Source organism: Oryzias latipes, chromosome 22 (genome assembly GCF_002234675.1).
Source record: "Oryzias latipes chromosome 22, ASM223467v1".
In the NCBI taxonomy this organism is placed as follows: domain Eukaryota; kingdom Metazoa; phylum Chordata; class Actinopteri; order Beloniformes; family Adrianichthyidae; genus Oryzias; species Oryzias latipes.
In genome coordinates, this window is record NC_019880.2 from 3,425,626 (window position 1) to 3,430,474 (window position 4,849).

The 4,849-nt window shown below is 35.9% G+C and overlaps 1 protein-coding gene across 6 annotated transcripts in view; it reads left to right on the top strand.

Annotated features, from left to right (window-relative positions):
- Positions 1 to 4,849, top strand: part of bcl11b (B cell CLL/lymphoma 11B) — a 40,684-nt gene that overhangs the window by 30,365 nt on the left and 5,470 nt on the right. The gene's annotated exons all lie outside the window — the stretch shown is intronic.

Here is a 4,849-nt window from a genome sequence, read left to right on the forward strand (position 1 = left end):
GAGATGAAAATGAACGCCGCTAACTGCCAGTTGACCTCTGAACCTTTGCTTTTCGAGTCTCTCATCTTTTTTTTTCCTTTCTTTTTTTTTTTTTTTTGTTAGCGGGATAAGTAATTACAGCAAATTGAATCATAGCGAAAACTGGAATCAGGAGATAATGAGAGTTTTATGCTGTGTGAAACTGAAGCGGGGAGGAGGAGGAGGAAGATCACCTGAAACAGGGAGGGATGGAGAAATGGAAACCTCCTTTTTAGTGTTTTCTCCTCTTTGTGGCCTCCACACGCACAACTTTACAGAGAAATACGCACTTTTAGCAGCTCAGAGGAAAGAGGAAATAGTTTTTTTTTTTCTTGATCGTTTTACCCTTGCACATTTTTATTTTTGTTGACAGCTGCTGTACTGTCACTGTAAGGGAGGGGGAAATTGGCGTGTAAAAAACCAGTATAATAAACACTGATTTGTTTGTGTTTGTGCGTGTGCACGTGTGTGAATCTGAGCCAAACTCAACAGAGGCAAAGAGCCAGGCTGCTCAAACAGCCACTCAGCTGGATGCAACGAGCTGCGTGTGGTTTCGTTTTTAGTCTCCTGGTGACACATTCACTGCCAATAAATGTTATCATCTCATCTCTGCTCAACTTTAAAAAAACAAACCTTTTTTTTTTATTTAATTTTTTGTTTTTGATAGATCATGTTTGTTAAGCATTAAGTGATTGTTGTCCCAGTTTTCTTTTCTCTTCAACCAATTAGAAAGCAAATATTTTAGGAGTTTTTGCAGTGATTTTATCTCTTTTATGGAGGTCATATCAAGCTTTTTTAAAATTAGTCCTAATTTTATTGACATTTATGATAACAGTGAATTTCCCTTTGTTTTTAAAAACTAATAACTCAAAGTTTGGGTGATGCTCCACGCATCCTTGTCTCCTCATTTGGCATTTTACAACTGTATTTTAATTTATAAAAACTGGATAAATACTATAAATAATTATATACTGTTCAAAGTGGGACCCATTGCAGCTTTTGATGAAACCATCTGACTACGCATAACTGTGAAGGTATTTGTGTTTACCTGTAGAATGAGGCAAATTCAGAATTGTGTTATTTATTTACACAAATATCCATGCAAACCTCCCTTTTTTCACTTCCTTTTAATTTAAATAGGATGTAGCTCAATTAGACTAATACTCACATCCAGGAGTCGTTCTGTGAAAAATAAACTGCATCCACTGCTTCCTGGTGTAGATATATTTTGAGATTGTAAATTGACCTTCACAGATAAAATAAACTTATGTCTTAAGGCTTACATGGACTATGCTTAGGGATCTAAAACAAGTGAATAATTGCTGCAACAACAAATCTATCCGTGCAGGTCACTTTAGGGTGGCAGAAGAGAGAAACAGTTGCAAAACTTTGATGTTTTAACTAATATACTATGAAAGAACGCTTTATTTATATGGCACTTTTCCTCGACAAACACAAGGTGCTTGATTTATAAAGAAGACGTTTCCAAACATGAACTGAAAACAAGTCATTAGACACATTACATTAAAAGCAACAACAATTACAAAAAAATTAAACGGTACATTTTTTTCTCGTTTTAGAAATGGATAGTGACTAGATTCAGTTTAGCGTAATTAAGGTACTGTTGAAGACAACAATTATAAAAGACCTTTGTTTTGAAATGAAGGCAGCCTTCAGAAGCATAAACGCCTAGTCGAGGTATCTTCATGCATTTGCCAACAGAACAGATGTGCAGCTAAAACTTCTTATTGGTTCAGAATTTTTAGTGAATTATTTTCTGTCACAGCTCCTGTGCGGTTTGTAGGTGATCTCTGTCCAACTAGTTAAAGGTTCAATCCCCTCAAATACCCTCTTTTTCTCTTTTACAGTTTTAACCCAAACTCATTAATTGGTGCCACTTAAAGTATTCGAATGGTCATAGAAATCTTGTTGGTATTTTTGCAAACTTATTTTCTGTTTCTCCCTGAACTGATTGGGTTTGATGCTAGTATAATAATTTGTAAAGCAATGACATTTTTTTTTAGAAAATAGCATTGCAAAAATAAGTATCAGGATTTTTTGCATGTTGCTTTTAAAGCCAATAGGTGAAAAAAAAAAAAAAAAACCTTTTCTTTATGCATCATTTCTGTCAGTCAGTTAGAACTTTTACCAGGAAAATGATGAATGGCTTAATTGCATTTTCACCTTCAGAAATCCAAACCTGTTTTGCTGTTGGTACCAAAAAAAAAACACAAAAAAAACACAACAGCTGAGCTTTTCTCATCTGGCAGACATGCCGAACATGTCACAATATTTAGCCTTGTGTTTTTCATAAAGAGATGTCCAGAAAACAGCATGAACACATTGTAACCTTTACAGAAATAATTGCTATAAATACTCATACAGGAAGGAGCACTCAACGAGGGGGAGGAGGGAGGAAGATATCTGTGGAGACGCAGGGGGAGGCGCAGGTCCCCCCCCCCCCTTCACGCCATAAAGCACAGGGCTCTGCCTTCTCCCAAATAAAGTGATGAGCAGCTCCCTCGCTCTCCCTGTTTTTTCATATGGAAATAGGAAATAATGGGGTGATTAAATAGAGTCGTATATTAAAGTACAGCTGACATTAGAATTAGCATAATGTGCTCTCGCCTCAGGCTGCATACTTTATTTGCCATCTGCGTTAGACTCCCTTTCCCCCGGGAGGGCACTCTCTCCCTCTTTCTGGCTCTCTGGCACATCCCTGTGTTGTAAATTTTCAAGCAGACCTGATGTCACTCGCTCCACGAGAAGAAGTTTGGAGGAAGAGGAGGACGGAGGCAGGAGATGAGGGAGGGAGCGAGTGTTTCTTTTTTAGGAGCATCCATGGTGTTAAGATTCAACACTAAAACAGCTTGTCTGTGTGTGAAAGAGAGAGTGTGATTAACATGCAGACAAAAGCTGAGACACGGGGAGCTGTTATTTTTATTGTGTGCATGTTTGTGAGTGTGTGTGTGTGTGTGTCTGCTATAATTAAGTCAGAGGGCTTTACAGGACTGAGGAGGTGAACAGCTGTTCCACCTCTCGCCGCTCCGCCATAATGCGCACGGACTTGGTTGGCTAAGCGAGGAAATACAACCTCGGTTCATAAATAATTCATAATCATTAATAAATTGATTATTAAGATGGTCAAGAATGAATAAAATCTTTACCTAAATAGAAATGTTACATGTCAAACTAATTTGGCATCATTTACTATTTTACTTTTTGAGCCAACAAATAAATATGTTTAATTCTGGAGAACAATATTAAAGTATGTATTATAGTAAAGCACATGCACCCAAAATAAAAGCAATGAAACCCCTACAGGTGATTTTTGCACAATTCAGTTTTTTGTTTTTTTGTTTCGGTTCGATATACTATTTGTGTATTTACAAAAAAACCACAAAACTGAAATTTCAGAAAAATCCTGTATTTTTTTTATTTTTATAACAAAATGTAACAATGAAGAAAACCCTTTCAGTTGTATAGTCTGTAGTCTGGTGCAAGGTAATCAAATATTAAATGCATTTGATTATTTTTAATATTTTTGGCACTTTCAACTTACCGTAGAGATGCAAGATTATATACTTTTTTTTTTTTTAGGTATTTAAAAGTATTTAAATTCCCTGTGACAGACTAGCAAACTGTCCAGGATGTCCCCTGCCTTCACCCACAAGTGGGCGGGATTAACTACGGTAGCCCCGTGACCCCAAAAGGGACAAAATGGGTTTAGAAGATGAATGAATGAATGGTATTTAAATTCCTTTAGTAGCAGTACCCCAATGACCTCATATCTCACAAAGGTTACTAACCCTTTTAAAATGGAGCAAAAATTCCAATAATTTTTTATGGCAAAAGTCATTAGATTAACCTCAGGGGATTGAGGTTTAATCTCTTGAAAGGAGAAGTTAATTTTCATGGGTGCTAAATGGTATTATGACTGCGGTGGTCAAAATCTTTTTAATTGCAGCAGTTGTTAAATATTTGCATAGATTCATGAAAACCTTTTAGTAGTGTGTCATATTTGAATCTACAGTTGAATGTTTTTTTTTTTTATTATTGTGAGCACAACAGTTACAGAAGGTTGTGTTTTCATGAGAAATGCAACAAAGTTTTTAATATCTATCAATTCAATATCTACACAGGAAGTGTGTTTTGTGAAAGCGTGAGTCACACCCAAGTTTACACACAAAAAGGGAACAATTAGAGCAGAATATGTTTTTATTAACTATCTGAAATGAGTGTACTAGGTCACCAATATGAACCTTCATTGAATAACTACAAGAGAGAACAGGAACACAATTAGCATTATCTGCATGTGTTCTTTTCCAGTATTTATGACTGTGATTTGTTTCCTATAGTCCTACAAGCCTGTAGGTTGTTATTTATTACCTTAAACCACCTGCATTAATTATCTGTTGGGTAAAAACGAACAATATCAAAATCATATTGCTGCTATTAATTGCACATGTCTCTCTGCGAGTGTACACCATTTGTTAAAGCTGATGTTGCGAGGTCTCTATGGTTGTGGGGATGATATTTAAGGCCTTTCACTGAAGGAGGCGTAAATAAAGTCTGTCTCACGCTACTTTAACCAGTTTACTTACAGTAGGTCTTAGCATAAAAGTTTGATTGTGTAATTTTCTCAGTTACATTTAAAAATCCTCTCTTCACATACAGTTCAATACACAAAACTGTAATACTCTCTGAGTGGTGGTCGTCAAACTGTCAGATCTATTTTTTTTTTACATACTTTAAATCTAAGAAAATGTGTTTTTGAATAAATTGACTCATTCTGTATGTGAAATATTGAATCTGCTGTTTCTGTCTGCAG